This window comes from Solea solea, chromosome 5, assembly GCF_958295425.1.
Source record: "Solea solea chromosome 5, fSolSol10.1, whole genome shotgun sequence".
Lineage (NCBI taxonomy): Eukaryota > Metazoa > Chordata > Actinopteri > Pleuronectiformes > Soleidae > Solea > Solea solea.
Genome location: NC_081138.1, coordinates 2,174,330 through 2,187,057, shown reverse-complemented (window position 1 = coordinate 2,187,057; position 12,728 = coordinate 2,174,330).

Genomic DNA, 12,728 nt, shown 5'->3' with positions numbered 1-12,728 from the left:
GTTTTTGACTGATTTTGGACGACATGCTATACTATGACGTTTTTAACTGATTTTGGACGACATACTATACTATGACGTTTTTGACTGATTTTGGACGACATGCTATACTATGACTTTTCTGACTGATTTTGGACGACATACTATACTATGACGTTTTTGACTGATTTTGGACGACATGCTATACTATGACTTTTCTGACTGATTTTGGACGACATACTATACTATGACTTTTTTGGGTGATTTTGGACGACATACTATACTATGACTTTTTTGACCGATTTTTGACGACATACTATACTTTGACGTTTTTGACCGATTTTGGACGACATACTATAGTATGACTTTTTTGACTGATTTTGGACGACATACTATACTATGACTTTTTTGACTGATTTTGGACGACATACTATACTATGACTTTTTTGACCGATTTTGGACGACATACTATACTATGACTTTTTTGACCGATTTTGGACGACATACTATAGTATGACTTTTTTGACTGATTTTGGACGACATACTATACTATGATGTTTTTTACCGATTTTGGACGACATACTATACTATGACTTTTTTGACCGATTTTGGACGACATACTATACTATGACGTTTTAAACAGATTTTGGAGGACATACTATACTATGACGTTTTTGACTGATTTTGGACGACATACTATACTATGACGTTTTGGACCGATTTTGGACGACATACTATACTATGACGTTTTGGACCAATTTTGGACGACATACTATACTATGACGTTTTTGACTGATTTTGGACGACATGCTATACTATGACGTTTTGGACCGATTTTGGACGACATACTATACTATGACGTTTTGGACCGATTTTGGACGACATACTATACTATGACGTTTTTGACTGATTTTGGACGACATGCTATACTATGACGTTTTTAACTGATTTTGGACGACATACTATACTATGATGTTTTTTACCAATTTTGGACGACATACTATACTATGATGTTTTTTACCAATTTTGGACGACATACTATACTATGACTTTTCTGACTGATTTTGGACGACATACTATACTATGACTTTTTTGGGTGATTTTGGACGACATACTATACTATGACTTTTTTGACCGATTTTTGAAGACATACTATACTTTGACGTTTTTGACCGATTTTGGACAACATACTATAGTATGACTTTTTTGACTGATTTTGGACGACATACTATACTATGACTTTTTTGACTGATTTTGGACGACATACTATACTATGACTTTTTTGACTGATTTTGACGACATACTATACTATGATGTTTTTTACCGATTTTGGACGACATACTATACTATGACTTTTTTGACCGATTTTGGACGACATACTATAGTATGACTTTTTTGACTGATTTTGGACGACATACTATACTATGATGTTTTTTACCGATTTTGGACGACATACTATACTATGACTTTTTTGACCGATTTTGGACGACATACTATACTATGACGTTTTAAACTGATTTTGGAGGACATACTATACTATGACGTTTTTGACTGATTTTGGACGACATACTATACTATGACGTTTTGGACCGATTTTGGACGACATACTACACTATGACGTTTTGGACCGATTTTGGACGACATACTATACTATGATGTTTTTTACCGATTTTGGACGACATACTATACTATGACTTTTTTGACCGATTTTGGACGACATACTATACTATGACGTTTTTGACTGATTTTGGACGACCAACTATACTATGACTTTTTGGGTGATTTTGGACGACATGCTATACTATGACGTTTTGGACCGATTTTGGACGACATACTATACTATGACGTTTTGGACCGATTTTGGACGACATACTATACTATGACGTTTTTGACTGATTTTGGATGACATGCTATACTATGACGTTTTTAACTGATTTTGGACGACATGCTATATGATGTTTTTTACCAATTTTGGACGACATACTATACTATGACTTTTCTGACTGATTTTGGACGACATACTATACTATGACTTTTTTGGGTGATTTTGGACGACATACTATACTATGACTTTTTTGACCGATTTTTGACGACATACTATACTTTGACGTTTTTGACCGATTTTGGACGACATACTATAGTATGACTTTTTTGACTGATTTTGGACGACATACTATACTATGACTTTTTTGACTGATTTTGGACGACATACTATACTATGACTTTTTTGACTGATTTTGGACGACATACTATACTATGATGTTTTTTACCGATTTTGGACGACATACTATAGTATGACTTTTTTGACTGATTTTGGACGACATACTATACTATGACTTTTTTGACTGATTTTGGACGACATACTATACTATGACGTTTTTGACTGATTTTGGACGACATACTATACTATGATTTTTTTGACTGATTTTGGACGACATACTATACTATGATTTTTTTGGGTGATTTTGGACGACATACTATACTATGACGTTTTTGACCGATTTTGGACGACATACTATACTACGACGTTTTTGACTGTTTTTGGACGACATACTATACTATGACGTTTTTGACCGATTTTGGACGACATACTATAGTATGACTTTTTTGACTGATTTTGGACGACATACTATACTATGACTTTTTTGACCGATTTTGGACGACATACTATACTATGACTTTTTTGACCGATTTTGGACGACATACTATAGTATGACTTTTTTGACTGATTTTGGACGACATACTATACTATGATGTTTTTTACCGATTTTGGACGACATACTATACTATGACTTTTTTGACCGATTTTGGACGACATACTATACTATGACGTTTTAAACTGATTTTGGAGGACATACTATACTATGACGTTTTTGACTGATTTTGGACGACCAACTATACTATGACTTTTTTGACCGATTTTGGATGACATACTATAGTATGACTTTTTTGACTGATTTTGGACGTCATACTATACTATGATGTTTTTTACCGATTTTGGACGACATACTTTACTATGACGTTTTTGACTGATTTTGGACGACCAACTATACTATGACTTTTTGGGTGATTTTGGACGACATACTATACTATGACTTTTTTGACGATTTTGGACGACATACTATACTATGATGTTTTTTACTGATTTTGGACGACATACTATACTATGACGTTTTTGACCGATATTGGACGACATACTATACTATGACGTTTTTTGACTGATTTTGGACGACATACTATACTATGACTTTTCTGACTGATTTTGGACGACATACTATACTATGACTTTTCTGACTGATTTTGGACGACATACTATACTATGACATTTTGGACTGATTTTGGACGACATACTATACTATGACGTTTTTGACTGATTTTGGACGACATACTATACTATGACTTTTCTGACTGATTTTGGACGACATACTATACTATGACTTTTCTGACTGATTTTGGACGACATACTATAGTTTGACTTTTTTGGGTGATTTTGGACGACATACTATACTATGACTTTTTTGACCGATTTTTGACGACATACTATACTATGACGTTTTTGACCGATTTTGGACGACATACTATAGTATGACTTTTTTGACGATTTTGGAGGACATACTATACTATAATGTTTTTTACTGATTTTGGACGACATACTATACTATGACGTTTTTGACCGATTTTGGACGACATACTATAGTATGACTTTTTTGACTGATTTTGGACGACATACTATACTATGACTTTTTTGACCGATTTTGGACGACATACTATAGTATGACTTTTTTGACTAATTTTGGACGACATACTATACTATGACGTTTTTGACCGATTTTGGACGACATACTATGACGTTTTTGACCGATTTTGGACGACATACTATACTATGACTTTTTTGACTGATTTTGGACGACATACTATAGTTTGACTTTTTTGGGTGATTTTGGACGACATACTATACTATGACTTTTTTGACCGATTTTGGACGACATACTATACTGTGACGTTTTGGACCGATTTTGGACGACATACTATACTATGACATTTTTGACCGATTTTGGACGACATACTATACTATGACGTTTTTGACTGATTTTGGACGACATACTATACTATGACGTTTTTTGACTGATTTTGGACGACATACTATACTATGACTTTTCTGACTGATTTTGGACGACATACTATACTATGACTTTTCTGACTGATTTTGGACGACATACTATACTATGACATTTTGGACTGATTTTGGACGACATACTATACTATGACGTTTTTGACTGATTTTGGACGACATACTATACTATGACTTTTCTGACTGATTTTGGACGACATACTATACTATGACTTTTTTGACCGATTTTTGACGACATACTATACTATGACGTTTTTGACCGATTTTGGACGACATACTATAGTATGACTTTTTTGACGATTTTGGACGACATACTATACTATGACTTTTTTGACCGATTTTGGACGACATACTATAGTATGACTTTTTTGACCGATTTTGGACGACATACTATAGTATGACTTTTTTGACCGATTTTGGACGACATACTATACTATGACTTTTTTGACTGATTTTGGACGACATACTATACTATGACGTTTTTGACCGATTTTGGACGACATGCTATACTATGACGTTTTTGACCGATTTTGGACGACATACTATAGTATGACTTTTTTGACTGATTTTGGACGACATACTATACTATGACGTTTTGGACCGATTTTGGACGACATACTATACTATGACGTTTTTGACTGATTTTGGACGACATGCTATACTATGACGTTTTTAACTGATTTTGGACGACATACTATACTATGATGTTTTTTACCAATTTTGGACGACATACTATACTATGACTTTTCTGACTGATTTTGGACGACATACTATACTATGACTTTTTTGGTTGACTTTGGACGACATACTATACTATGACTTTTTTGACCGATTTTTGACGACATACTATACTTTGAGTTTTTGACCGATTTTGGACGACATACTATACTATGACTTTTTTGACTAATTTTGGACGACATACTATACTATGACGTTTTTGACCGATTTTGGACGACATACTATACTATGACTTTTTTGACTGATTTTGGACGACATACTATACTATGACTTTTTTGGGTGATTTTGGACGACATACTATACTATGACTTTTTTGACCGATTTTGGACGACATACTATACTGTGACGTTTTGGACCGATTTTGGACGACATACTATACTATGACATTTTTGACCGATTTTGGACGACATACTATACTATGACGTTTTTGACCGATATTGGACGACATACTATACTATGACGTTTTTTGACTGATTTTGGACGACATACTATACTATGACTTTTCTGACTGATTTTGGACGACATACTATACTATGACTTTTCTGACTGATTTTGGACGACATACTATACTATGACATTTTGGACTGATTTTGGACGACATACTATACTATGACGTTTTTGACTGATTTTGGACGACATACTATACTATGACTTTTCTGACTGATTTTGGACGACATACTATACTATGACTTTTCTGACTGATTTTGGACGACATACTATAGTTTGACTTTTTTGGGTGATTTTGGACGACATACTATACTATGACTTTTTTGACCGATTTTTGACGACATACTATACTATGACGTTTTTGACCGATTTTGGACGACATACTATAGTATGACTTTTTTGACGATTTTGGACGACATACTATACTATAATGTTTTTTACTGATTCTGGACGACATACTATACTATGACGTTTTTGACCGATTTTGGACGACATACTATACTATGACTTTTTTGACCGATTTTGGACGACATACTATAGTATGACTTTTTTGACTGATTTTGGACGACATACTATACTATGACTTTTTTGACCGATTTTGGACGACATACTATAGTATGACTTTTTTGACTGATTTTGGACGACATACTATAGTTTGACTTTTTTGGGTGATTTTGGACGACATACTATACTATGACTTTTTTGACCGATTTTTGACGACATACTATACTATGACGTTTTTGACCGATTTTGGACGACATACTATAGTATGACTTTTTTGACTGATTTTGGACGACATACTATACTATGACTTTTCTGACTGATTTTGGACGACATACTATACTATGACGTTTTTGACTGATTTTGGACGACATACTATACTATGACGTTTTTTGACTGATTTTGGACGACATACTATACTATGACTTTTCTGACTGATTTTGGACGACATACTATACTATGACTTTTCTGACTGATTTTGGACGACATACTATACTATGACATTTTGGACTGATTTTGGACGACATACTATACTATGACGTTTTTGACTGATTTTGGACGACATACTATACTATGACTTTTCTGACTGATTTTGGACGACATACTATACTATGACTTTTTTGACCGATTTTTGACGACATACTATACTATGACGTTTTTGACCGATTTTGGACGACATACTATAGTATGACTTTTTTGACGATTTTGGACGACATACTATACTATGACTTTTTTGACCGATTTTGGACGACATACTATAGTATGACTTTTTTGACCGATTTTGGACGACATACTATAGTATGACTTTTTTGACCGATTTTGGACGACATACTATACTATGACTTTTTTGACTGATTTTGGACGACATACTATACTATGACGTTTTTGACCGATTTTGGACGACATGCTATACTATGACGTTTTTGACCGATTTTGGACGACATACTATAGTATGACTTTTTTGACTGATTTTGGACGACATACTATACTATGACGTTTTGGACCGATTTTGGACGACATACTATACTATGACGTTTTTGACTGATTTTGGACGACATGCTATACTATGACGTTTTTAACTGATTTTGGACGACATACTATACTATGATGTTTTTTACCAATTTTGGACGACATACTATACTATGACTTTTCTGACTGATTTTGGACGACATACTATACTATGACTTTTTTGGTTGACTTTGGACGACATACTATACTATGACTTTTTTGACCGATTTTTGACGACATACTATACTTTGAGTTTTTGACCGATTTTGGACGACATACTATACTATGACTTTTTTGACTAATTTTGGACGACATACTATACTATGACGTTTTTGACCGATTTTGGACGACATACTATACTATGACTTTTTTGACTGATTTTGGACGACATACTATACTATGACTTTTTTGGGTGATTTTGGACGACATACTATACTATGACTTTTTTGACCGATTTTGGACGACATACTATACTGTGACGTTTTGGACCGATTTTGGACGACATACTATACTATGACATTTTTGACCGATTTTGGACGACATACTATACTATGACGTTTTTGACCGATATTGGACGACATACTATACTATGACGTTTTTTGACTGATTTTGGACGACATACTATACTATGACTTTTCTGACTGATTTTGGACGACATACTATACTATGACTTTTCTGACTGATTTTGGACGACATACTATACTATGACATTTTGGACTGATTTTGGACGACATACTATACTATGACGTTTTTGACTGATTTTGGAAGACATACTATACTATGACTTTTCTGACTGATTTTGGACGACATACTATACTATGACTTTTCTGACTGATTTTGGACGACATACTATAGTTTGACTTTTTTGGGTGATTTTGGACGACATACTATACTATGACTTTTTTGACCGATTTTTGACGACATACTATACTATGACGTTTTTGACCGATTTTGGACGACATACTATAGTATGACTTTTTTGACGATTTTGGACGACATACTATACTATAATGTTTTTTACTGATTCTGGACGACATACTATACTATGACGTTTTTGACCGATTTTGGACGACATACTATACTATGACTTTTTTGACCGATTTTGGACGACATACTATAGTATGACTTTTTTGACTGATTTTGGACGACATACTATACTATGACTTTTTTGACCGATTTTGGACGACATACTATAGTATGACTTTTTTGACTGATTTTGGACGACATACTATAGTTTGACTTTTTTGGGTGATTTTGGACGACATACTATACTATGACTTTTTTGACCGATTTTTGACGACATACTATACTATGACGTTTTTGACCGATTTTGGACGACATACTATAGTATGACTTTTTTGACTGATTTTGGACGACATACTATACTATGACTTTTCTGACTGATTTTGGACGACATACTATACTATGACTTTTCTGACTGATTTTGGACGACATACTATAGTTTGACTTTTTTGGGTGATTTTGGACGACATACTATACTATGACTTTTTTGACCGATTTTTGACGACATACTATACTATGACGTTTTTGACCGATTTTGGACGACATACTATAGTATGACTTTTTTGACGATTTTGGACGACATACTATACTATAATGTTTTTTACTGATTTTGGACGACATACTATACTATGACGTTTTTGACCGATTTTGGACGACATACTATACTATGACTTTTTTGACCGATTTTGGACGACATACTATAGTATGACTTTTTTGACTGATTTTGGACGACATACTATACTATGACTTATTTGACCGATTTTGGACGACATACTATACTATGACTTTTTTGACCGATTTTGGACGACATACTATACTATGACGTTTTTTGACTGATTTTGGACGACATACTATACTATGACTTTTCTGACTGATTTTGGACGACATACTATACTATGACTTTTCTGACTGATTTTGGACGACATACTATACTATGACATTTTGGACTGATTTTGGACGACATACTATACTATGACGTTTTTGACTGATTTTGGACGACATACTATACTATGACTTTTCTGACTGATTTTGGACGACATACTATACTATGACTTTTCTGACTGATTTTGGACGACATACTATAGTTTGACTTTTTTGGGTGATTTCGGACGACATACTATACTATGACTTTTTTGACCGATTTTTGACGACATACTATACTATGACGTTTTTGACTGATTTTGGACGACATACTATACTATGACTTTTTTGACCGATTTTTGACGACATACTATACTATGACGTTTTTGACTGATTTTGGACGACATACTATACTATGACTTTTCTGACTGATTTTGGACAACATACTATACTATGACTTTTCTGACTGATTTTGGACGACATACTATAGTTTGACTTTTTTGGGTGATTTTGGACGACATACTATACTATGACTTTTTTGACCGATTTTTGACGACATACTATACTATGACGTTTTTGACCGATTTTGGACGACATACTATAGTATGACTTTTTTGACGATTTTGGACGACATACTATACTATAATGTTTTTTACTGATTTTGGACGACATACTATACTATGACGTTTTTGACCGATTTTGGACGACATACTATACTATGACTTTTTTGACCGATTTTGGACGACATACTATAGTATGACTTTTTTGACTGATTTTGGACGACATACTATACTATGACTTTTTTGACCGATTTTGGACGACATACTATACTATGACTTTTTTGACCGATTTTGGACGACATACTATAGTATGACTTTTTTGACCGATTTTGGACGACATACTATACTATGACGTTTTTGACCGATTTTGGACGACATGCTATACTATGACGTTTTTGACCGATTTTGGACGACATACTATAGTATGACTTTTTTGACTGATTTTGGACGACATACTATACTATGACTTTTTTGGGTGATTTTGGACGACATACTATACTATGACTTTTTTGACCGATTTTGGACGACATACTATACTATGACGTTTTGGACCGATTTTGGACGACATACTATACTATGACGTTTTTGACCGATTTTTGAGGACATACTATACTATGACTTTTTTGACCGATTTTGGACGACATACTATAGTATGACTTTTTTGACTGATTTTGGACGACATACTATACTATGATGTTTTTTACCGATTTTGGACGACATACTATAGTATGACTTTTTTGACTGATTTTGGACGACATACTATACTATGATGTTTTTTACCGATTTTGGACGACATACTATACTATGACTTTTTTGACTAATTTTGGACGACATACTATACTATGACGTTTTTGACCGATTTTGGACGACATACTATGACGTTTTTGACCGATTTTGGACGACATACTATACTATGACGTTTTTGACCGATTTTGGACGACATACTATACTATGACTTTTGTGACCGATTTTTGAAGATGAACTATACTATGATGTTTTTGGGTCATTTAGGACAACATTCAACAAGGAGATTTCACTAGGTTGGTGTAGTGGTTAACCCTCTTACCTTTCACTCAGAAGACCCAGGTTCAACCCCTGGTTGGAACAAGTGCCTCTGCAATTCTGAGGTCTGTTGGAGTCACTTTGGAGAACATATTATGATATTACTTTTTTGGACGGCATAAGACTATACTATGACTTTTTTGACTGATTTTGGACGGCATAAGACTATACTATGACTTTTTTGACTGATTTTGGACGACATACTATAGTATGACTTTTTTGACCGATTTTGGACGACATACTATACTATGACTTTTTTGACCGATTTTGGACGACATGCTATTCTATGACTTTTGTGACCGATTTTGGACGACATGCTATACTATGGCTTTTTTGACAGATTTTGGAAGACATGATATCCTATGACTGTTTTGATCAATTTAGGACGACATACTATACTATGACTTTTTTGACTGATTTTGGACTACATACTATACTATGACGTTTTGGACCGATTTTGGACGACATACTATACTATGACCTTTTTGACTGATTTCGGACGACATACATATACTATGACTTTTTTGACCGATTTTGGACGACATACTATACTATGACTTTTTTGACCAATTTTGGACGACATGCTATTCTATGACTTTTGTGACCGATTTTGGACGACATGCTATACTATGGCTTTTTTGACAGATTTTGGAAGACATGATATCCTATGACTGTTTTGATCAATTTAGGACGACATACTATACTATGACTTTTTTGACTGATTTTGGACTACATACTATACTATGACGTTTTGGACCGATTTTGGACGACATACTATACTATGACCTTTTTGACTGATTTCGGACGACATACTATACTATGACTTTTTTGACCGATTTAGGACGACATACTATACTATGACTTTTTTGGGTGATTTCGGACGACATACTATACTATGACTTTTTTGACCGATTTTGGACGACATACAATACTATGACGTTTTTAACTGATTTTGGAGGACATACTATACTATGACGTTTTTGACTGTTTTTGGACGACATACTATAGTATGACTTTTTTGACTGATTTTGGACGACATACTATACTATGACGTTTTTGACCGATTTTGGACGACATACTATACTATGACTTTTTTGACCGATTTTGGACGACATACTATAGTATGACTTTTTTGACTGATTTTGGACGACATACTATACTATGACTTTTTTGACCGATTTTGGACGACATTCTATACTATGACTTTTTTGACCGATTTTGGACGACATACTATAGTATGACTTTTTTGACTGATTTTGGACGACATACTATACTATGACGTTTTTGACCGATTTTGGACGACATGCTATACTATGACGTTTTTGACCGATTTTGGACGACTTACTATAGTATGACTTTTTTGACTGATTTTGGACGACATACTATACTATGACTTTTTTGGGTGATTTTGGACGACATACTATACTATGACTTTTTTGACCGATTTTGGACGACATACTATACTATGACGTTTTGGACCGATTTTGGACGACATACTATACTATGACGTTTTTGACCGATTTTTGACGACATACTATACTATGACTTTTTTGACCGATTTTGGACGACATACTATAGTATGACTTTTTTGACTGATTTTGGACGACATACTATACTATGATGTTTTTACCGATTTTGGACGACATACTATACTATGACTTTTTTGACTAATTTTGGACGACATACTATAGTATGACTTTTTTGACTGATTTTGGACGACATACTATACTATGACTTTTTTGGGTGATTTTGGACGACATACTATACTATGACTTTTTTGACCGATTTTGGACGACATACTATACTATGACGTTTTGGACCGATTTTGGACGACATACTATACTATGACGTTTTTGACCGATTTTTGACGACATACTATACTATGACTTTTTTGACCGATTTTGGACGACATACTATAGTATGACTTTTTTGACTGATTTTGGACGACATACTATACTATGATGTTTTTTACCGATTTTGGACGACATATTATACTATGACTTTTTTGACTAATTTTGGACGACATACTATACTATGACTTTTTTGACCGATTTTGGACGACATACTATACTATGACGTTTTGGACCGATTTTGGACGACATACTATACTATGACGTTTTTGACCGATTTTTGACGACATACTATACTATGACTTTTTTGACCGATTTTGGACGACATACTATAGTATGACTTTTTTGACTGATTTTGGACGACATACTATACTATGATGTTTTTTACCGATTTTGGACGACATACTATACTATGACTTTTTTGACTAATTTTGGACGACATACTATAGTATGACTTTTTTGACTGATTTTGGACGACATACTATACTATGACTTTTTTGACCGATTTTGGACGACATACTATAGTATGACTTTTTTGACTGATTTTGGACGACATACTATACTATGACG